The sequence below is a fragment of the Anolis carolinensis genome, unplaced genomic scaffold (genome assembly GCF_035594765.1).
Source record: "Anolis carolinensis isolate JA03-04 unplaced genomic scaffold, rAnoCar3.1.pri scaffold_7, whole genome shotgun sequence".
Lineage (NCBI taxonomy): Eukaryota > Metazoa > Chordata > Lepidosauria > Squamata > Dactyloidae > Anolis > Anolis carolinensis.
In genome coordinates, this window is record NW_026943818.1 from 26,194,482 (window position 1) to 26,219,668 (window position 25,187).

Here is a 25,187-nt window from a genome sequence, read left to right on the forward strand (position 1 = left end):
GGGACCCCACAGGTCAATGGCCAGGGGTCCGAGCAGGTGTCCCCCAGCTTCACCATCTGGGAACGACCCTCCAGGAAAGACTGGAGCCACTGCAAAACCAAGCCCCATCCCAGAGAGCCTCCCCAGAAGAATACCATGGTCGATGGTATCGAAAGTCGCTGAGATGTCCAAGAGAACCAGCAGGGTCACACTCCCCCTGTCCAGCTCCCTGCGGAGATCATCCACCAAGGCGACCAAAGCCGTCTCGGTGCTGTGTCCAGGCCTGAAGCCAGACTGCGAGCGGTCCAGAAAATCAGTGTCATCAAGGAACTCCTGGAGCTGCGTGGCCACCACCCGCTCCAAAACCTTGCCCAAAAATGGGAGGTTGGAAATTGGTCTGTAGTTGTTACATACAGATGGGTCCAGGGAGGTCTTTTTTAATAGCGGTTTTACCACCGCCTGCTTAAAGCAGGATGGAACTGTCCCCTGGCCCAAGGAGGCATTTATTATAGCCACAAACCAATCCAACAGCCCCTCTTTGGCCAGCTTAACCAGCCAAGAAGGACAAGGATCCAGAGCGCAAGTGGTCGCCCTCACAGACCCAAGAATCCCCTCCACGTCATCAGGAAGAACAAGCCGGAAAGAATCCCACAAAATCGGACAGACAGGTACCTCGGTTACCTCAGCTGGAACTACATTTAAGCTGGAGTCCAACTCACAGCGTATCTGAGCAACTTTGCCTACAAAATGGTGCGCGAAATCGCTCCACCGAGTTGCCAAGTCATCAGGAAGCCCCTGGGTCTCGGGAGGCCGCAGGAGCTCCCCAACAACTCGGAACAACTCCGATGGTCTGTTGGCTGCAGACGCTATGCGGGCAGTCGTGAAAGCTTTCCTGGCTGTTCGCAGAGCCACGGAGTAAGCCTTAATAGCGGCTTTAGCCAGTGCTTGGTCGGACACATCCTGAGATTTCCTCCAGATGCACTACGTGCATTGTTAGTCCTGACTATATAGATTAATTGAATCCGTGGAACTTCTTCACATGTTCATAGAGTTAGAAAAAAAAAAAGCTCAAGGATCATCTCATGCAGAACTGTAACACACACAATGTGGCTTTGTAGTTTGATCTTTCCTGTGCGAAAGATCCAGGGTCCGGTCTTGTCTACATGAGTCTATGTACTAAGACTAGGGCCTGATCTTGTCTACATGAGTCTATTTTACTAAGTCTAGAGTCCAGTGTTGTCAACATAAGTCTTATCCTATGAAGTATAGGGTCCAGTCTTATCTACATGAGTCTATTTTACTAACTCTAGAGTCCAGTCCTGTCTACATGGGTCTATTTTACTCAGTCTAGGATCCAGTCATGTCTGCATGAGTCTATTTACTAAGTCTAGGGGCCGATCTTGTCTACATGAGTCTATTTTACTAAGTCTAGGGTCAGTCTTGTCTACATAAGTCTATCTTACTAAGTCTAGGGTCCAGTCCTATCTACATGAGTCTATTTTACTAACTCTAGAGTCCACTCCTGTCTACATGGGTCTATTTTACTCAGTCTAGGATCCAGTCATGTCTACATGAGTCTATTTACTAAGTCTAGGGGCCGATCTTGTCTGTATGGGTCTATTTTACTAAGTCTAGGATCAGTCTTGTCTACATAAGTCTATCTTACTAAGTCTAGGGTCCAGTCCTATCTACATGAGTGTATTTTACTAACTCTAGAGTCCAGTCCTGTCTACATGGGTCTATTTTACTAAGTCTAGTGACCAGTCATGTCTACATGAGTCTATTTATTAAGTCTAGGGGCCGATCTTGTCTGTATGGGTCTATTTTACTAAGTCTAGTGTCCAGTCATGTCTACATAAGTCTATTTACTAAGTCTAGGGGCCGATCTTGTCTACATGAGTCTATTTCACTAAGTCTAGGATCCACTCCTGTCTACATGAGTCTATTTTACTGAGTCTAGGGGTCGATCTTGTCTATAAGAGTCTATTTTACTAAGTCTAGGGGCCAGTCTTCTCTATATGAGTCTATTTTACTAAGTCTAGGGGCCGATCTTGTCTACATTCTTATCTACTTCTGGACTCTGTGTGGTGCTGGGTGAAAAGGTGTTCCACAGCTAGAGTGCAACAGCAGCTTGAAGTCAGCCTGAAAGTTCAGCAGCTATACAACACATGCTGTGAAACTGAGCTGCAGCGCTTCTTAAGACCTAAAAGCCAGGAACAACAAAGTCAAGGAAAACTCTGAAATAGAGCCTTTAATGCATATCATTGCACTCTACGATAAACCCATATCCTACTGTGAATGTGAATTGCTGTGTGGACGGTTGAAGCACTTCGCCGATCCAGACGTGCTGCAGCGCTCCTCAAGATCTAAAAGCTAGGGACAGCAACGTCAGGGAAAACTCTGAAATAGACCCCTTAATGCACATCAGTGCACTCTAGGATAAACCCATATCCTACTGTGAATGTGAATTGCTCTGTGGACAGTTGAAGCATTTCTCCGATCCACACGTGCTGCAGCGCTCCTTAAGATCTAAAAGCTAGGGACAGCAAAGTCAGGGAAAACTCTGAAATAGAGCCCTTAATGCACATAATTGCACTCTAGGATAAAGTCATATCCTACTGTGAATGTGAATTGCTGTGTGGACAGTTGAAGCACTTCTCCGATCCACACGTGCTGCAGCATGCTTTAAGGACTTTAAACTGAGATAAGCAAAATCCAAGAACACTGTGAAATATAGCCCTTAATGCACATCAGTGCACTCAAGTATAAGCCCGCATCACATTGGGAAAGTGACTCCACAGAATGCGAATTGCTGTGCGGACACCTGAATTACCCCACTGATCCGCACATGCTAGTTTTGCCCAGGATTAAGTGTTCAGTGCAGACATGCCCCAGGTCAGAGCACTGCTTTTACACTTTGGGAAACCTCTTCTGTACCTTTAAGACTACCCTCTCTTTTTCCAAGCAAAAGCTCAGCTCCTTCAAGACCATCGAAATCTATTTTTAGCCGTTCCACCGGGGTCTCTTTCCGAATGCCAGCGGCCCTTTCAATTACTACAGCTAGGATCCAGTCCAAAACTCTCTTCAGGTGCCTTCGAGTGAACTCAGGCTGCCGTCTTTTCCTCGGAAGGTAAGATTATGATTTTTGCTTTGCTAGCAGTACTGCAGTATTTTCTGCCACCTTTTGAGTTCTGCCAGCTGCTTTTCCCACGACTGCATTCAGAGAGAGAATTGGACTCCGTCCAATTGATATTTATACATATTTGTTTGCTTGTGATGCTGTTGCTTCGGATGGTTTTTGTCTTAGTGGCGGGTCCGTGTATGCAGATGAATCGGGTCAGCTGACCCGAGCTTTCCTTTTCTTTTTAACCCTTTCTGAGATGCTGGCGATGGAGGGATCTTGGTGAAAAAAAATGTTTTATATAAAAAGGATATTGGGACGTTTGCAGGTCTCGATCTTCCTCCGGGCAGCTAGGCAGGCTCAAGCATACTAAGGATGAGAAGTTTCATAATTCGGTATGTACTTCATGTTTTGATTCTTTTTTGCAATGGATGTGCACCGGAGATTATTTTGGAAGACGGAATCAAAACACAAGTGGAAAGACGGGGAGGGGGACCGTACAGCTGTGGGACCGAGAGTATGCCCCGTATCATCTGTAATCATTTGCAGACAGAGCCTTTTGCTTATTTGCAATTTCTGTCCCAGCTGGTGGGGAGGAGAGTGTTTGACACAGTTGGATGGTTACTTATAATCAAAGCCTACAGCTGCAGTCGTCTCCCGGACTTACCTGGAAACATGTCCCATTCGATCCAGTTGGGCTTACTGTATCATTCTGTGGTTGCTCCGGGTGTTTTGCATCTGTACGAACCCCATGCCTTTCGGAGTGGCTTCCCACCACTCTGATCTTAGACACCATCATTCAGGCACTAGGTTTCTCCCTTGGTGAAGCCTCTCCTCCATTTTGTTTGCTTATTTTTGTTGCTTTGCAGCTGCGGAGAGTCGGGAAAGTAAGCAAAAACTGTACTAATGTAGACAGGAATGGGAAATGGTTTGGGCAGATTTGGACTTGAATAACAACTTAATTGCTTTGAATTCAAAATATTGCACTGGGTAGACCACGTCAGCTCAGGGACGACTTCAGACCAGGGACCACTTGGACCAGAAACTCTTTGTCCAGGGACCACCTGACTAGGGTCCACTTGACCAGGGACCACTCTCCAAAAGGGTTATGAATCAGTTTTTGGTCAACCTTAGATTCGGTTTGGTTGTTTGAGATGCTGATTCAGAAAATTGCACTGGATAGACCACATCAGCTCAGGAACCACATCAGACCAGGGACCACTTGGACCATAAATTACTTTGTCCAGGAACCACTTGTCCAGGAACCACTCTCCAAAAGGTTTACGAATCAGTTTTTGGTCAACTTTAGATTCAGTTTGGTTGTTTGGGATGCTGATTCAGAAAATTGCACCGGATAGACCACGTCAGCTCAGGGACGTCAGACCAGGGACCACTTGGAAACTTTTTGTAGAGGGACCACCTGACTAGGGTCCACTTGACCAGGGACCACTCTCCAAAAGGGTTATGAATCAGTTTTTGGTCAACTTTAGATTGTTTGGTTGTTTGAGATGCTGATTCAGAAAATTGCACTGGATAGACCACGTCAGCTCAGGAACCACATCAGACCAGGGACCACTTGGACCAGAAACTACTTTGTCCAGGAACCACTTGACCAGGGACCACTCTCCAAAAGGTTTACGAATCAGTTTTTGGTCAACCTTAGATTCGGTTTGGTTGTTTGGGATGCTGATTCAGAAAATTGCACTGGGTAGACCACGTCAGCTCATGGACCACTTCAACAAGGGACCAATTACACCAGAAACTACTTTGTTCAAGGACCACTTGACCGGGGATCACTTTTGGAAGGTTTACGAATCAGTTTTTGGTCACTGGTCATTGCACTGGATAGACCACGTCAGCTCCAGTTTTTGATACAGAGCATATGCCATCCAGTAGTCGCCATCTGCTTGCCCACAGAAAACCAAGATGGCTGCGGCATGATCGAACGTGATTTAATGGGCTCCGGTATTATTATTTTTCCTGCTCCCGCTCCTTGAAAGGGGGTCAGAAAATACAATATTTAATTATCTAGAGCTGATGTAGTCTATCCAATGCCATTTTTCTGAATTAGAACCCCAAATAACCCCTGGAATAGGCCTAAAAACAAAGACATCAATGCGTCCCCACTTCCAGGCACCACATGGAATGGCTCCGCTCTGGGGGAGGGAGGAGGAGGAGAAGTAGCAGTCAGGAGGCCTGTTGTCGTGCCTTTCGTAGGTAGTCAGCCTCTGTCCTCCCAACATTGCGTTACCGTGGCATTAAAAGAGGGTTTTGCGAGATCAATCAGTCTCGTTGCAATGATGTAGTAATGTTTTTGTTGTTTTGCTTTGAATACAAAGTATTTTCTCAATGTCCATTGAATGAACGGGGTTTGAGACCACTTTAACTGTCGTAGCTCATTGCTATGGAGTCGTAGTGTTACAAGGTCTTTAGCCTTCACTGCGAAAGAGTGTTGGGACCTCACCAAACTACCAATCCCAGGATTTAATAGCATTCAAAGTGATGTCCAACTGTATTCACTCTACAGTGTAGATGTGCTCTCAATGGAAGAAACTCTATTGGAATATAATATCTATGTACTGGATGCAGACCTTTGTGTCAATGCTATGTATAAGCCTGGGACCTGTTTGGTTGAAGGCTTTCTTCACCCTATGTGGAACTTTGGGCTCCCCTACCCATACTTGCTGTAATGTGAGGTTTCCCTTAATACAATATTAAAATCCATTCAACAAAGAGAATAGCACAGATCAAGAAGTCTCTCTAGATTAGTGGTTCCCAACCTGTGGTCCATGGACCACCAGTGGTCCCCAAAAAACTAAAATATGGTCAGTGGCCTCCCCATTACGACACCGTTGCAAAGAGACCGATTGATCTCGCGAAACCCTCTTATAATGCCGAGGCAACGGGATGTCGGGACGAGAGAGGTTCACTACCCACGAAAAGCGTGTCAACAGGCCTTCTGACTGCTGCTTCTCCTCCCCCTCCTCCTCCCTCCCCCAGAGCAGAGCCGTTCCATGTGGCGCCTTGGGGTCTTCATTTCTAGGCCTATTCCAGAGGTTATTTGGGGTGCAGATTCAGAAAATTGCATTGGATAGACTACATCAGCCCTAGATTATTAAATATTGCATTTTATGTTCCCCTTTCAAGGAGAGGGAATAGGAAAAACAAAAATACTGGTGCCCATTAAATCACGTCGAATCATGCCGTGGCCATCTTGGTTTGCTGCAAGCGAGCAGATGGCAACTACTGGATGGCATATGTTCTGTATCAGAAACTGGAGCTGACGTGGTCTATCCAGTGCAATTTTCTGAATCAGCATACCGAACAACCAAACCAAATCTAAAGTTGACCAAAAACTGATTCGTAAACCTTTTGGAGAGTGGTCCCTGGTCAAGTGGTGTCTAGTCAAGTGGTCCCTGGTTGAAGTGGTCCCTGGCCTGACGTGGTCCCTGAGCTGACGTGGTCTATCCAGTGCAATTGTCTGAATCAGCATCCTGAACAACCAAACCGAATCTAAAGTTGACCAAAAACTGATTCATAAACCTTTTGGAGAGTGGTCCCTAGTCAAGTGGTCCCTGGACAAAGTAGTTTCTGGTCCAAGTGGTCCCTGGTCGAAGTGGTCCCTGGCCTGACGTGGTCCCTGAGCTGACATGGTTTACCCAGTGCAATTTTCTGAATCAGCATCCCAAACAACCAAACCGAATCTAAAGTTGACCAAAAACTGATTTGTAACCCTTTTGATACTAATGTTGGAGAGTGGTCCCTGGTCAAAAAAAATGTTGGGAACCATTGGCTTAGATTTAAGTCTCCACAGGACTCTGTTACAGATTCCATATTTTATAGTTAGTCATGGTATTTCTATATATCAAAGAGACCAATGGACTGTAGGATGGTGGAGAGATCTCCAAATTATATTCTTTTACCTCCAAAGAATTAATCTGAGAATGCAACTTTAGGACTAAGGTGATACTCTTACATCTGGTTTCTTCATTGTGTCGGCATTCTCCATCTTTGCAGTTCAACTATGGACACAATGGCCAGTTTTGCGGGCTCCTTCTTTCTTCTCCATATACAATATTTTTGAGTCTCCATTGGGTCTGATGGAAAGGTCCCAGCGAACTCACGGTCTTCTGTGTCATTTTAGTGGTCCTACTGACTGCATTACTTGATTCTGCTGTTTTCCCCGGTAAGAAGATCTCAGCAGGACTCCCATGTTCTTTTCTAACTAGGCTTATATTTGAATGCCTCTTCCGGCTCCACCCCGGGCAAAACCCGCAGAGGAATTAACATTATGGCCAGTGGGGAGGTGCCAGATGAGTTTTCCAAAGCTCCCAATTAATCTTCCCTCCGCAGGCTGTGAGCTGAATTGCTGTAATTCCACATATGTTAATGGAAAAGACTGCTGGGAGACATTAGCAGCAATTCCCTCAGAATGACGGGATTTGCTCTGATGTAATATCTGATTGAGATTAGAAGAGGGCGCTTTTTAAGAAGAGTTTAAGTAGAAACAAGTAAATGCATTCTTCAAGAAAATCCCATCGAGCACAATTTAAACTCTTAGTTTAGGAGACCTTATAGCGGGGTTTTCTTCTTCTTCAAAGTGAGAGGAAGGGGTTCAGATAAGAGGTGGATGTATCTACAAAATCCATAAAGAATTTGGAACAAAATTCTCATCACGATTGCATTGCAAATACCGATATTCCATCTGTCGCTCAGCCTTGAGCTACGGTCTCTCTTTAGACATATTTCACATTGTTAAGAGTCATTTTGAGTCATTTCCCAGATGAGGACTCAATGATGGTGATGATGATTGAGAAAAAAGCCTAGACATTACCAGCATCATTTCCACTAACAGCAAATGGAAATTGAAAATATGATGGCTTAGAATCTAGATTATTCTGACTATGGTATTATTACAGTGTTCCCTCACTTATCATGGGGGTTACGTTCCAGGACCACCTGCAATAAGTAAAAATCCACGAAGTAGGGACACTATATTTATTTTTATATCTTATTTTAGTAGTTAGGTGGCCTTTCTCTCCTTCTCAAGCCTGTTTTGCACTGTAGTTTTAGTTTGGTGAGGCGGGCAGCAATTTGGCAGGGAAAATCATAACCTAATTTGATGTTTAATAGGCTTTTCCTTAATCCATCCTTATTATCCAACATATTCACTTATCCAATGTTCTGCTGGCCCGTTTATGTTGAATAAGTGAGACTCTATTGTATAGACATTAATTTCACATATGCATTCCCCCTGAAACGTTTGCAAATCCCCTCTGTGTGTGTGTGTGCATTTCCCCTATAATATTTGCATGCTATATATATATATATATATATATATATATATATATATATACACACACACACATACACACACACACACACACACACACATACATATACATATATACATGTCTATAGATATTTGTGTATTCATTCCCCCTTGTAATATTTGCAAGTCCTATATATAGGTAGGTAAGAATATATTCATATCTATCCAGACATCTCTCTTTATATAGATATTTGCAGAGACTTGCAAACATATGAGGGTAAATTCATATATAAAAATAATGTATATGTATGGCTACACAGGTACATGGATCTATATGTATAAAGGATTTGCAAAGACCTGCAAACATATGAGGGGAAATTCATATATAAAAATAATGTATATAGATAGATACACATATAAAGGTACATAGAGATGGCAAAAGCTTGCAAGGGGTCGATGCCTATATATCTGTAGGAGAGTTTAATAAATATTTCAGGGGAAAATGCTTTCATAAGATTAATGAATATATATTTTTCTTCTTCCTGACTTGCAAGGGTGTCTTTCTATTTTCAAAACATTCCCTTGATTAAGAGCGACGGAGGCTTTGCAAATGTAAACACACTGATAAGGGAGGAGAAGAGAGAAATAGATCACATATTGCAAGCAATAGCCTGCAGGCTCCGTTGCCGGCCTTGACCTTGACCCGATTATAAGCCAGGGGAGGCTTTTTCAGCTCATAAATAAGAGCTGAAAAACTCGGCTTATCTTCAAGTATATACGGTACCCACATTTCAGGAGAGGCGAAAGGAAACAGAGCAGCGCCGTTGTTCAGCTAGAATAGCTGCCAGAAATGCAGCTGAGTAATTGGGAACTGCCCTAGCAGCTGTGAGGAAACTCAGGGCTATAAAGCAGAAACAGGTGCAGTCAGCTTTTTCTGGTAACAAACTGACTCCAATGCCTAAGCCTTTGCTCCCCTTGTGCCTGCTTCGAGTCTGCATTTGGGAAACTGCTCCTAAGGATTTATTGCTGTTTCTTTGTCTGAAGTAAGACTGCTACTTGATTTGGGAATTTATCAGAGACTAAGAACTGTGTTTGCCCTAAGACTTCCTTGCTTTCTTTTGCATTATGTGTGTGCTGTTCTTTATGTTTTGCTGAAGTAAAGCAGTTTTCATTTACTTACCATGGTGTTTTAAGGCTGTTCTTGAAAGACAAAACAGGATAAAGGCATTCTGAGAATGCCTTGGACCACAAAAAAGTCCCCGTGAAACAGCAAGGGAACAAAAAGTGAACTGCGAAGTAGTGAAGGAACACTGTAATGCTGTCGTTATACTTGACGATTTTATCCAGTTCCTTCATAGTTGCCTGTCTACGGGCCCTATCTACCGGAGCCACATCTAAACAGTCATATAATGCAGTTTGAACTGCATTATATGATCAGCACAAAGTCATATAATAAAGTTCAATAATAAAGTTCCCATTAGATTAAATCAGATAGATAAAAAAAATACACAAATCAGTGCTGGAGAGGCTGTCAGGAAATAGGGTCATATCTTCATATGTGGTGGTCATGTAAAATTATACAAAAATTTTGGGAAATGATATTTAAAGAAATAAGAGCAATAATAAAAACAGAGATAGTGAATACACCTAAATCAGCATTATTACTTATGCATGACAATATCCTCTCACAAGAGGAGAAAGATCTGGTTTCTAATTTGACAACTGCAGCAAAATTGTTAATAGCAAAAAATTGGAAGAAAAAAAGGAAATCCAATTAGAAGAATGGTACAGGGAAATTTGGAATATAGCAATCAATGATAAGCTGACTTGCAATATTAATTTTAAAAAGGGAATATCGAAACAAACAGATTTTTGGAAAATATGGAGAAAATTTATTGAGTATATTTTTAATGAGGGAAAGTGGTATAAGCCAGCAACAGAGACAATGACATTTTGGACTTGTGAAACAGTATGAGTTGGTTGGTCCTGGTAAAGGTGGCACAAAATAAAGGGAAGGGAAGAGGGGGGAAAAGGTATAACAATAATAACGATAATAATAATAATAGTAATAATAATAATAATAAATAAAACATGTATAAGTAGATAAAAAGGTGTAGTAGAGAGATATGTAGTAAAGTTGTAATGGGAAAAATCTAAAACTGATAAGAAATATGTTTAAAGATGTTTTTGATTTTTTTTACTGTCTGATTGTATACAACGTGATATGTTTAAGATATTGTAAAATGAGGAAAATGTAAACTTACACATTTTGATTGATAAATTAATAAAAATAAATAAATAAAATAAAGTTCAATGCAGGACGCTTCTACACTGCCCCATAATGCGGCTCGAACTGGCAGTAAAAATAGCAGTTTGGAACTACACTGAGGGTACATGTGGCTGCTACACCCCGCCACTGTGGTTGTAGTGATCGTAAGGATTATTCCCTATTGTTTTTGCAGAGAATTGTGGTGCAGGTTGACTTGGGAGGCATTGCCATATAGAACTGTGTGCGAATCCCGTTTCATCCGGTACCTGTGGCACATCTGATGCTTTCGGGAGCACGAAACAGGAAGGGTCCTCCCAGTATCTCCCAGTATGAAAACCCGCCCGCAACGAAAGCAAGTGGGAGCCAATCTTGGCTCCTCCTCTGCTTTTCAGCATCACAGTTTAATCGTTTTTATTAATCCTCCAGTAAACAAAAAGAAAACCCTCATTCCCTGAAAACGACTACCAGTTACCTCTCCTCTAGAGTAGAAAGTAGAAACAGCCAGTTCATGATCTACCTATTTATCTCTCTCTGCATTACAAGAGAGAAGAAAAGCCTAATGGAAGAAGCAAGAGCTGGATTGCCAAGAACCTTACCAGTAATGTGAAGCCTCTCTCAGTTTTTTTTTTAATTCAAATGATCTAATAATAATCCATGCCAAATGCAAAAGGCTAAGACTTTGCAGCTCGATCTTAATTTTGTCAGACTTTTTTTTTAATACATTTTGATAAATGTGCTTTGGAAAGAATATTTTATCCCATTCTACTTTATTCCAGCGGATTTTGGATCCTATCTTTTACACTTCCTCGTCTGAAAACCTGCTGACTAACCAACGGCTTGCACTTGGTTTATGGACCTGACGAAAATAAGATTTTGCTTGGCATCCACACCATAAATTTCTCATAGCTGAAGACTTGGCAAATTCCTTATATTGCAGACTAGAGTGTGGGATCAAATTTTCTACACTTTTTTTTAGAAATAGAGATTGGAGTTTCTGATAAACAATGAACCAGCTCAGGGTACAGAAATCCCAGTTTAATTCAGTCTTTCAATGGCGTCATTTGGGGACCATCACTCAACTTCCTATAAAATGATTAGTTAAGAGTAGGGTTGTGAATTCAGGGTAAACCTTGACCCGTTTCATGTCCCTGCTTTCGTGGAGGCCACCATTGGTTTTTTGGGAACCTCCCAAAATTGAGAGGGCTGATATCTGTTTTCGCTCTGCGGTGCCCAAAGATCTGTTTTCTATTGGTTTATTATGGGGGGTGGGGCTTCCTAGATTCCCCTTCCCACACACTTTAAAGAGGCTTCTTCTTACCTGCTATTTCTTTCTACTCTAGAGGAGGCGCTCGGCTGCAGGCACTGGCAGACACGTGTTTTCTGAGCCTGCACGTCACACACACATTCTCCTTGGAAAAGAGTGCGTGTGTGACATGCAGGCTCAGAAAGCACGGACGCCTGCCAGCGCCTGCCACTGAGCACTCCTTTAGAGTAAGAATTTCTTACTCTAGCGGAGGTGCTCAGCTGCAGGTACTGGCAGATGCATGCGCTTTCTGGACCTGCATGCCGCACACACTCCCTCCTTGGAAAGACAGTGTGTGTGTGGCATGCAGGCTCAGAAAGCACGGACGCCTGCCAGTGCCTGCAGCTGAGCGCCTCCTTTAAAGTAAGAATTTCTTACTCTAGAGGAGGTGCTCAGCTACAGGCACTGTCAGACGCATGCGCTTCCTGGGCCTGCATGCCGCACACACTCTCTCCTTGGAAAACAATGCGCGTGTGACATGCAGGCTCAGAAAGCACAAACGCCTGCCAGTGCCTGCAGCTGAGCGCCTCCTTTAGAGTAAGAATTTCTTACTCTAGAGGAGGCGCTTGACTGCAGGCACTGGCAGACTCCTGTGCTTTCTCTCCCAAGCTACACCATGCCAGCCAGCCACACACTCTTTCCATTCCAAGGCATTTAAAGGAGGCTTCCCTCTTCCAGATAAGGAAGACCGATGACCTCCTGGAAAAGGAGTAGATTTCAGGGAATGAGGGTTTGCTTTTTGTTTGCTGGGGGATTAATTAAAAAGATTAAGCTGTGATGCCTAAAAGCATCTTTGGAGCCAGGATCAGCTCTCACTTGCTTTCATGGTGAGCTGATTTTCATACTGGGAGGGAGGTTCCCATTACGTGCTCCCGAAGTACCGAAGGAAACAAAGGAAGAATTGGATTCCGTGCACAACTCTAGTTAAGAGTCTCTTTATTGGTGTCAATGCCTGAATGCTATAGGAAAGGGGATAGTAGCTGACTTACTGCTTATGAACCTTGGTGTTTTGTATAGTTGTTCCTAGTGTATATACCTGACATTACCTGGATGTCATTGAAATTGCCCATGACTACTATATCTCTTCTTTGTGCCTGTTTGGTCAGCTGCTGACAGAAGGCTTCATCAAATTCTTCATCCTGGTTCGGAGGTCTGTAGTAGATCTTTCTGAGTCCCAGTTCCCTTGATTCTTATCCAGATGCTTTCAAGCTGGTTTCCCAGATTGCAGTCTTGCATCTCTTCTGCAACGTAAATGTTTTTGACATATAGGGCTACTCCCCGTCCTCTCCCCTTTGTTCCATGAAAGAGGTTATAGCCTTCAATGGCTACATTCCAGTGATGGGAGTCACCCCACCACGTTTCAGTGATGCCTATGACATCGTAAGTGTGATGTTGTGCTAAAAGTTGGAGTCCGTCTTGTTTATTCCCCATGCTCTGTGCATTAGTGTAAAAACATGTAAGCTCCTGGGACCTTCCCCTGAGCTGTTCCTTTGGGATTATTGTGTTCTTGGTAATTGGTCCTTGTGTTTGTGCAACCCTCTATTTAGCCTTATGGCGATTCCCTTGTGGTTGTGGGTAAAATACTCTCCCCCTCCCCCTTACTTCCTTCCTTCCCCCCTATATATGCCATGTTTTGTGCAAATCCATCAAGCCATGTAGGCACTTTTGTGGAACAAATGGGACAACCAACCATCTCAATGAGTTGTCGAGTGGTAAGACACCAGAACTCTTTGGAAGAGAAGACTAGAGACAGAGCCGGCCCTAGGTAATTTTCAAGTGTAGGTGAACAGAATTTTGGCACCCCCCCCAAAAAAAAACCAATCACTGAAAAATAAAAGCCTATTAGACATCAAATTACATTAAGATTTTACAAATTAAGCACCAAAACAAATCTACAGAAAAAGCAGTCTCGACTTCGCCCCCGTATGTTTTGTGCTCGAAGAGACCGCTTAATTTGCCTCATTGTTGGACCGGCTCTGACTAGAGACCTTGAAAAACCACAACTCTCAGGATTCCAGAGCTGCAAGCCATGGCCCTTAAATTGCATTAATTCTGAAGTGCGGATGCACCCTGTAAAAAAATGCCCATGTCTTAACAATGATTGTTATTAAAACCACCAAAACAGCAGACCTTATTTTTGGAAAGGAGAGTTATCTCTTTTACTAGTATCCTCCTCATAGTCACAGCTCTGAAGTAAATCGTTCTATTCATCATAAACGAGTGACTTGTTCTAAATTAGGGCATACATCTTCTGGTTAATGACCTGCCTTTGTATCTCCACTTGAGAAATGCGGCATCTCCTTTGCTCGCCAGCTTACTCTTCCCTTATGGTGCTTGGTCTGTCCATGCTGTACACTTCCTCCATAGTATTGATTTACTTGCTACTGCTGAGTAACTACTATAATTGCTTGACTACTCAGTTACTGGTTGACTGTCAGCAGGGCTCAGTTTTGAAGGCTTGATGGACTGAAGTGGGCTCAGATGCCTCTCGAGGGAGACATTATCGGAAAATGGGATTTGACTCCTTTAAATGCTATCGGTTACTTTTGAAAAGGAGAGAGAGGCAGAGATTCTTTTAATTAAGCTTATACTGTCTTCTGTCTTTGCCAGTCGCTGCTCTGATTCCGGCTGCTCCGGGACTGTTTAACCAACTACAGCGACATCCACCATGGACGGGAAAGAGGTTTATCTGATCTCCTCATTAGGTAAGGGCTTTGGGTTTGTGCTATTTTTTGTTGTTTGCTTGCTTTTGAACTGGAAATTGAAGGCTTGTAGTAGAAACCGATCTTGACTTCCAATGTAGGAAATGTGATTTTTGTGTTGTCGAAGGCTTTCGTGGCCAGGATCACAGGGTTGTTGTGTGTTTTCCGGGCTGTCTGGCCATGTTCCAGAAGTATTCTCTCCTGACATTTCGCCCACATCTATGGCAGGCATCCTCAGAGGTTGTGAGGTATGGAGAAACTAAGCAAGGAAGGTTTATATATCTGAGGGGGGAAGAACTCTTGTCTGTTGGAGGCCAGTGTGAATGTTTTAATTAATCACCTTTGTTAGCATTAAATGGCCTTCCAAGCTTCACATCTTGGCTTGGAGGAATCCTTTGTTCAGAGTTGTTAGCTGTCCCCTGATTGATTCCTGTCTGGAATTCTTCTGTTTTCAGAGTGCTGCTCCTTATGTACTGTTCTGATTTTTGAGTTTTTTAAATACAGTAGAGTCACACTTATCCAAGCCTCGCTTATCCAAGGTTTTGGATTATCCAAGGCAATTTTGTAGTCAATGTTTTCAATATATCCTGATATTTTGGTACTAAATTCATAAATACAGTAATTACAACATAACATAACTACGTATTGAACTACTTTTTCTGTCAAATTTGTTGTATAACATGATGTTTTGGTGCTTAATTTGTAAAATTATAACCCAATTTGATGTTTAATAGGCTTTTCCTTAATCCCTCCTAATTATCCAAGATATTTGCTTATCCAAGGTTCTGCTGGCCCATTTAGCTTGGATAAGTGAGACTCTACTGTACTGGTAGCCAGATTTTGTTCATTTTCATGATTTCCTCCTTTCTGTTGACGTTGTCCACATGCTTGTGGATTTCAATGGCTTCTCTGTGTCGTCTGACATGATACAGTAGAGTCTCACTTATCCAAGGTAAACGGGCCAGCAGAACCTTGGATAAGCGAACATCTTGGATAATAAGGAGAGATTAAGGAAAAGCCTATTAGGTTATGATTTATTTATTTATTTATTTATTTATTTATTTATTTGCAGTATTTATATTCCGCCCTTCTCACCCTGAAGGGGACTCAGAGCGGATCACATTATGTACATATAGGGCAAACATTCAATGCCCATAAACACATCGAACCGAGACAGGGACAACAGACAGACAGATGCAGAGGCAATTTAACCTTCTCCTGAGGGGATATTCGATTCTAGCCACAGGGGGGAGCAGCTGCTTCATCATCCACTCTGATGGCACTTCCTCACTTCCTCATTCCAATGTTGTAAATTAGTTAAACTTGCCTCCCCACCTTTATAAGTGGTACCTTATTTCCTACTTGATAGATGCAACTATCTTTTGGGTTGCTAGGTCAGCAATGAGCAGGGGCTATATTTTTTATTTTCAATTGACGGGTGCTCACCCCACCACGGGCTGGCCTCGAACTCATGACCTCATGGTCAGAGTGATTTATTGCAGCAGCTGTTTATCAGCCTGCGCCACAGCCCCAAATTAATTTTACAAATTAAGCCCCAAAACATCATGTTATACAACAAATTTGACAGAAAAAGTAGTTCAATACACAGGAATGTTATGTTGTAATTACTGTATTTATGAGTTTAGCACCAAAATATCATGATATATTGAAAACATTGACTACAAAAATGCCTTGGATAATCCAGAACCTTGGATAAGCGAGTCTTGGATAACTGAGACTCTACTGTTGTTGGAGTGGCTGAGCATTTCTGAGTTCTCAGATGGTTGAGCATTTCTGAATTCTCTGGGCCGGGCTATGGCGCAGCTGGCTAGTAACCAGCTGCAATAAATCACTACTGACCAAGAGGTCATGAGTTCGAAGCCCGGGTCGGATTAAGCCCCCGACCATTAAATAGCCTAGCTTGCTGTTGACCTATGCAGCCCCGAAAGACAGTTGCATCTGTCAAATAGGGAAATTTAGGAACGCTTTATGCGGGAGGCTAATTTAACTAATTTACAACATCATAAAACTGCCAGCAAAACACGAGGAAGGGAATGAGGAAGTACAGCCACTAGTGGGCAGTGAAGCAACAGCTCCCCCTGTGGCTGGAATTGTGAAGCTGGAAAAATGTTAAATGCCTCTGTGTCTGTCTATATATGTTGTTTGTCTGTTGGCATTGAATGTTTGCCATATATGTGTTCATTGTAATCCGCCCTGAGTCCCCTTCAGGGTGAGAAGGGCGGAATATAAATACTGTAAAGAAATAAGTAAATATACTATGTCTAGGTTGGTTCAGCGAGTGCTCTGCCATGGCTGTTCATTTTCATGGTTTCCTCCTTTCTGTTGACGTTGTCCACATGCTTGTGGATTTCAACGGCTTCTCTGTGTCGTCTGACATGATAGTTGTTGGAGTGGTCGAGCATCTCAGATAATATACTGTGTCCAGGCTGGTTCATCCAGTGCTCTGCTATGGCTGATTTCTCTGGTTGGGTTAGTCTGCAGTGTCTTTCATGTTCTTTGACTCATGTTTGGGCAATGTTGCGTTTGGTGCTCCCTATGGAGATTTGTCAACAGCTTCATGGTCTACTCCTGCAGAGCTGAGAGGATTCCTCTTGTCCTTCGCTCAACGTACCATTGGTTGGATTTTCTTAGTGGGTCTGTAGATAGTTTATAGGTTGTGTTTCTTCATCAGTATGCCTATGCGGTCAGTGGATCCCGTGATGTCTGGTAACATTCACACTGGCCTCCAACAGACAAGAGTTCTTACTCCCACCCAGGAACTTCCACAGATATATAAACCTTCCTTGTTTAGTTTCTCCATACCTCACAACCTCTGAGGATGCCTGCCATAGATGTGGGTGAAACATCAGGAGAGAATACTTCTGGAACATGGCCATACAGCCCGAAAGACATACAACAACAATGTGATTTTTATTGTCTTGTTGATTCCCCGTTAACCTGGTTCTTGAACATTATGTTGTGGAGGATGTATTTGAGAACACAGAAATGCTGGACCATTCCAACAACTATCATGTCAGACTACACAGAGAAGCCATTGAAATCCACAAGCATGTGGACAACTTCAACAGAAAGGAAGAAACCATGAAAATGAACAAAATCTGGCTGCCAGTATTAAAAAACTCAAAAATCAAAACAGTAGATGGGAACCAACACTGTGAGGGCAGAGGACAGCTAATGACTGAACAAAGGATGCCCCCAGGCAACAGACAAAAATCTTTCCAATGCTAATTAGGGTGATTAACTGAAACATTAATGTTGGCTTCCCAGTTTTTTGTTTTGTTTTGTTTTGTTTTTTGTGTGTGTCAGGAGCAACTGGAGTTGCTTCTGGAGTGAGAGAATTGGCCGTCTGCAAGGACGTTGCCCAGGGGACGCCCGGATGTTTTTGATATTTTACCATCCTTGTGGGAGGCTTCTCTCATGTCCCCGCATGGAGCTGGAGCTGATAGAGGGAGCTCATCCACACTCTCCCCAGGTGGGATTCGAACCTGGCAGCCTTCAGGTCAGCAACCCAACCTTCAAGTCATGAGGCTTTTTTTCCCCCTAGGCCACCGGAGGCTCCTGGCTTCCCAGTGACAAAGGACTCTTGCCACACCCTGGGACTCTACACAGATATATATTCTTTCCTTTCCTTACTTAGTTTATCCATACCTCACAACCTCTGAGGATGCCTGCCATAGATGTGGGCGAAACGTCAGGAGAGAATACTTCTGGAACATGGCCACACAGCCCGAAGACATACAACAACCCTGTTTCCTTGCTTAGTTTCTCCATTTCTCACAACCTTTGAGGATGCCTGCCATAGATGTGGGCGAAACGTCAGGAAAGAATACTTCTGGAACATGGCCACACAGCCCGAAAGACATACAACAACCCCGATGTACTTTTCACTTTATGACTATGCCGAGGTTCTCATGTTGTGTTGCATCTGAGACCTGTCACTCAGGGCAAGAGGGAAGCCATCAGGATAATATATTTAATATTCTCAGCGGACCTTACTTGGCTTGACTTCCAAAACTAGAGCAAATCATTGAGAGGACAGCCATTTTTTTCCTTATCACCTTCACTTACCAACTGAATAGACCAGGGGTCCTCAAACTTTTAAAGCAGAGGGCCAGTCCACAATACTTCAGACTGTTGAGGGGCCGAATTGTCATTTGAATAAAATTATGAACAAATTCCTATGCACACTGCATATGTGTTATTTGTAGTGCAATACAACAATAACAATGAAAGAACAATACAATATTTAAAAATGAAAACAATTTTAACCAACATAAACCTATCAGGATTTCAATGGAAAGTGTGGGCCTGCCACTTGCCAATGAGATAGTCAAGTTAATTATGATTGTTGTTGTTGTTGTTGTTGTTGTTGTGTGCCTTCAAGTCATTTCAGACTTTGGGCGAGCCTAAGTCTAAAATTATTTATTTATTTATTTATTACCTTTATTTACTACATTTATATCCCACCCTTCTCACCCCAAAGGGGACTCAGAGCAGCTGTATGTACATCTATATATATCAAAGGGTAATGAAATTTCGGCCTAGGACAAAACAACAAAACTACACATCTCAGAAACACTAAACTTAACAGCACAACCCCTCATCCATGCCTCTACGTTCATACAACAAAAAGAAAAGAAAAATTAAGTCCTAATTAGAGGGAGAGGAATAATTGTTTTTATCCAATTGCTGCCAGTTAGAAGGCTAAACTCCACCCACTTGGTCTCCTAGCAACCCACTCAGCCCAGGGGACAGGTAGAGTTAGGCCTCACTTAGGCCTCTTCCACACTGCCTATCAAATACAGATTATCTGATTTTCACAGGATTATATGGCAGTGTAGACTCAAGGCCCTTCCACACAGCTATATAACACATTTATAATGGACTTAATGTCAGGGGGAAACCTTTACCCTTTACCTTAACTACCACCAATTCCTCAATACTTTATTTCCCATACCACCAGACTTCGCCACAGCAACGCGTGGCCGGGCACAGCTAGTAGAATATATTATATTATTAGCATAGCACAATATTAGCATTATATATTACTATATAGAACTATACCACTTTACTGTAATATTACTGTATATGTAATATATAACATAATTAATATTATTATATGGTATTATTATTAGTATTATATTGTATAACATTATAATATTTTTATCAATATTATATGTATATGCAATATATTATATTATTAAAACTCATATAAAAATATTATAATATAAAACTAAGGGCGAGGGCCAGGTAAATGACCCTGAAGGGCCGCATCTGGCCCCCGGGCCTTAGTTTGGGGACCCATGGAATAGACTATGGAAGATGCTTTCCGTGTTTTGCAGTCTCCATCACTCATACCTGTTCTCTAATTCTTTCAAAAGCACATCTTTAATCAACAAATGCCATGATATTAATTGCTTTGACACAACTGGAGTGTGGTAGGAGATGACGTCCAAATTCTTCAAACACAATGTCCAAATTTTTCAATCTGCATCATCTTGCAAATGAGGTCCCCCCCCCCCCCCAATAGCCAGGCAAACCTCTATTCCAATTTTGGCCATCATTGAGTTGCCGACTCTACATTGGAGAAATAGAAGGGTACCATATTACAATGGCTTCTTTCTCCTCTGTGGTGATAACCTCACACATTATTGTCCTCCTGCGCTGGAGATATGGATGCAGAGCACTGGCAATTTCAAACACTGTTGCTTTTGTCATCCTGAAGTTCTAGATTCATGGGTCATCATCCCAAAGGACAAGTGCCTCCACTCTCCACCATTGCCTTCTTACACAGGGACTCAGTCATCAATGCCTAGGTCAGGGGTCCCCAAACTAAAGCCCGTGGGCCGGATCAGCCCTCTAAGGTCATTTACCTGGCCCCTGTCCTAAACTTTAGACTTAGGGTTGACCTTAGTCTAGATGGTCTTTGAAGGTCTCTTTGCTTAGCTACGTCCTTATGAGACCATCTAGATGGCTTTTGGAGATCACTTTCCTTACCTATGGTCCTATGAGATCATCAAGATGGCCTTTGATGGTCCCTTTCCTTACCTATGCTTTTATGAGATTGTCTAGATGGCTTTTGGGTGCCTCTTTCATTACCTATGGTCTTCTGATGGCCTGATGAGATCATCTAGATGGCCTTTGAGGGTCCCTTTCCTTACCGATGGTCTTATGAGACCATCTAGATGGTCTTTGGAGGTCTCTTTGCTTAACTATGGTCTTATGAGATTGTCTAGATCAGGGCTCCCCAAACTAAGGTCCTCCAAGGTCACTGACCTGGCCTCTGTCCTAAACTTTAGAAATGACTAAGCCTGAAACGACTTGAAAGCACACAACAACAACAATCCTAATTTTGGACTATTTCATCATAGTCTGGCCCCCCAACAGTCTGAGGGACTGTCAATCGGCCCTCCACTAAAAAGTTTGAGGACCCCTGGTCTAGATGGTCTTTGAAGGTCTCTTTGCTTAGCTATGGCCTTATGAGACCTTCTATATGGCTTTTGGAGGTCCCTTTCCTTATCTATGGTCCTATGAAATGGTCTAGATGGCCTTTGAGGGTCCCTTTCCTTACCTATGGTTTAATCAGATTGTCTAGATGGCCTTTGGGGGCCCCTTTCCTTACCTATGGTCTTATGAAACCATCTAGATGATCTCTCAGGGTCACTTTCCTTATCTATTGTCTTCTGATGACCTGATGAGATCATCTAGATTGCCTTTGAGGGTCCCTTTCCTTACCTATGGCCTTATGAGACCGTCTAGATGGTCTTTAGAGGTCTCTTTGCTTACCTATGGTCTTATGGGATTGTCTAGATCAGGGGTCACCAAACCAAGGCCCGTGGGCAGGATGCGGCCCTCCAAGGTCATTGACCTGGCCTCTGTCCTAAACTTTAGACTTAGGGTTGACCTAAGTCTGAAATGACTTGAAGGCACACAACAACAACAATCCTAATTTTTGGGACTATTTCATCGTAGTCCGGCCCCCCAACAGTCTGAGGGACTGTGAATTGGCCCTCCACTTAAAAAGTTTGAGGACCCCTAGCCTAGGTGATGGTGTGGCCCCATACCAAGCAAGTTCGCCATAGAATCGAATCAAATATTTAAACAGGGCTCTCAGGTCCCCACTCAGCCTTCTTTTCTCCAAGCTAAACATCCCCAGTAGGGTTGTGCGCGGATTTCGTTTCCTCCGTTTCCTTCAGTACCTTCGGTACTTCGGGAGCCCGTAACCGTAAGGGCCCTCAAATATTAGCAAAATGTTATTCAAATGTTCAAGATAAGTGTTGGAAATGTGAAGATAATGTAGGAACTTTTCTCCATATGTGGTGGACTTGTAAAATTGCTAAAAATTGCTGGAAAGAAATATAAGAAAAAATTCAGAGGATATTAGATATAAAAGTACAGTTGAAACCAGAATATTTTTTACTGGGAATTATAGACATGGATATGAACAAAAATAAAGACAGACTATTTAATTATTTAGTGACTGTGGCTAGAATAACATACCCCCGATACTGGAGAACAAAAGAAATACCTACAAAAGAACAATCTATATATATAAAAATGTAATGTGCATTTTTCCCATGGAGTAAACAACAAAACCACTGAACCAAATCACACCAAATTTGGCCACAAAAGATATAGTCATCCGATCTACGTCTTTCAGTCAAAAAAACCCGAGAAAAATAAAGTCTGAATTATAGAGGACGAGGAAGAGCCGTTTTCCCCCTGGCTGCCAGTCAGAAGGGTAGGCTCCGCCCCCTTTAGGCCTCGCTCACTTTGTGTCCTAGCAACCCCCTCAGTGGTGTTCCTCAATACTTTATTTCCCATACCACCACACTTTGCCACAGCAATGCGTGGCTGGGCACTGCTAGTGGATATTTAAAATTAATTGATATAATGGATAAGGACAAGTTAATCCAACTAATATCCAAAAAATCAGGTGGAAATTAAAAACAACTAATTGGACATCACAACACAAGAAAAAATAAAACTGATAATAGAAACACATTGATGACTAAGAAAACAAATTTAACCTAGTGGAAATTATCTAAGAGGGGATAGTAGTAATATAAAGCATTAAGAAAGGACAACGTATACCATGGTTAAGGTGATTAGAAATCAAATTTTTCTTTTTTCTTTACCACCCTTCTTTCCTTCCCCAGATCCCTAGTAATTTTGGATTTCCAAAAAGTCTCTTTTTTACACTTGTGGTCGTATTTTGATACCCTACCTTCACTCCCCTATACGTCCCACTTTTTATTTATTGTAGATAATAGAATTTTGTATTCTTAACTAATAAAAATTATTTTTAAAAAATCTGATTGTGGAATAATCAATAGTTAGTAAACAGGAGGATTAAATTTTCTAGAAGCCTGTTTTACACAATCAGTGGCCAGTGATATATAACCATAATGGGATTAATTTGATTTTATAATTTATCCCTTTGTCTAAATATTGGTTAGAGGGAATACAGTACAATGCACAGGCCCATTTCTTTTTGAGTTGAAAGACACACTTTCATTTCAGAGTTAGGTCATGTGTCATTAAGACACTTAAACTGTAATGAATGAGTCTTATTATTTTTGCACGGAAAATCCCGGGGTGAGCGTTAGATCTACACAAAGTGATCCCAGATCTAAAACAGCCAGGAAGGAAAACATTCACGCTTGTTCTTCTCTGACTTGAATCAGCTTGGTGATTTAATGGAGGAGCGGTAAATCCAATATTCTCTCTCGACACATACGCTCGCATCGACTTTCAATTTACTGGGAAGTGTACAACCATTAATAAGATGTTACATAATGATCATATCTTGGGATCAGTACAACCTTTTTTAAAGAAAAATTCAGGTGTTCAAATCTGACAGCATATGGCATTGCCGGTGGCAATTTACTTATCAGACAATGTAACTGTATCCAATTTTTTGAAAAGTACAAATGGAACACATCTTCTAGTTTATTTATTTATTCATTTACTTCTTTTTATCCCACCTTTCTTTTGATCTAGGGTCTCAAGGCTGCTAGTAATCTATATCTATATATATAAAAGAGTAATGGTGTCCGTTCCTCCCACTAAACAACAAAAGTACAAGCCCCAGAACCTAGAAATTTGGCAACACAACCCACCATCCTTGCCCCTAGGTTCCAACAACAAAAAGAAAAGAAAAATAAAGTCCTAAGTAGAGGGAGAGAAAGAATTGTTTTTATCCAATTGCTGCCAGTTAGAAGGCTAAGCTCTGCCCACTTGGTCTCCTAGCAACCCACTCAGCCAAGTGTTAATAAAAGAATAAAAAATAAAATAAATACAAACAATACAATAAAAAACAATAAAAACACTAAAATAATTAAAAACACTAAAAATTAATACAATAAAATACTATAATAACAAAATAACTAAAAATAATACAACAAAATAATAAAATATAATAAATAAAAAAGATAAGTTACAATAAAATTAATTAAAAAATACAAATAACGTCAAATAAAAATTCCACAACAATTTTTAACCAATACCACCACCACTTTGCCACAGCAACGCATGGCAGGGCACAGCTAGTATATATATAAATGTAAAGTACATAATTAGGACCAAGTTAACAACAAAACCACTGGGCCAAATCACACCAAATTTGGCCACAAAACTAATCACTTTCCAAGGAGTGACCATCAAAAAAAAGAAAGGACTGTTAAGAAGGGAGGAAAAAAACTGTAACAATACTATTGGGTAATTTTTATCGAACTAAATGGGGTTATGGATTTATACCCATCAAGGGCAGAAGGAGGAAGAACGGAAGTCAAAAATCTTTTCTTTTTAAATTACTTTTTACTTTTTAAAAAACTTTTTTAAACTTTTCTTTTTGGATCAGGATGAACTATGGGTGTGAGTATTTCTTCTTCTTCTTCTTCTTGATCTATACTATCTTTTCACTCACCTTTTCTATCGAAAAAATATCTGAAACTTCAATAAAAAATTCTATTAAAAAAAACAAAGAAAACAGAGACAAGGCCAGAAAAATCCCCCAAAATAAAAAAAAATGCGCATGCTCAAAAAGAAAATGTCCAGGCTTTGAGGTTGCAAGGCTATTCATTGCTATTCCATCTGGCCGACAAAGGATTCCCATATGCCACAGCAATGTGTGGCTGGGCACAGCTAGTAAATATATAACAATGCAAATTGAAACAATGGAAATGCATTATAGATATAAACTGTAAAACCATTAAGCATGAAAATATTAAAATGGATGAAAACTCCTCACCCACCCCAAAATCCCAATCGCATTGTCCCCGAAAGCCCACCTCTTATCTTGTTGTGACTATGGATGCATCTACACTGTAAATTAATTCAGTTCGATACTACGAAACCATGGCACACCAAAATCAAATGAGCCACTTTATAGTTTGCAATGGTTCTAGCAAGTTTGAGCACATTTTCATCTCTGTAATTGCAAGTTATTTGCTCCCTGTTGTAGCTCAGCAAGCAGCAGAGGATTTTTCTGATGATGGGTCAGAGAATAAGGGGGATGA

At 41.8% G+C, this 25,187-nt stretch overlaps 1 long non-coding RNA gene across 1 annotated transcript in view; it reads left to right on the forward strand.

The window, feature by feature from the left end:
* Positions 1 to 3,171: 3,171 nt before the first annotated feature.
* LOC134293000 (uncharacterized) overlaps positions 3,172 to 25,187 on the forward strand; it is a 33,881-nt gene continuing 11,865 nt past the window's right edge. The window contains exons 1-2 of the long non-coding RNA XR_010000068.1: positions 3,172 to 3,495; positions 14,555 to 14,649. This is a non-coding gene — a long non-coding RNA (uncharacterized LOC134293000). The remainder of the gene's footprint in view (positions 3,496 to 14,554; positions 14,650 to 25,187) is intronic.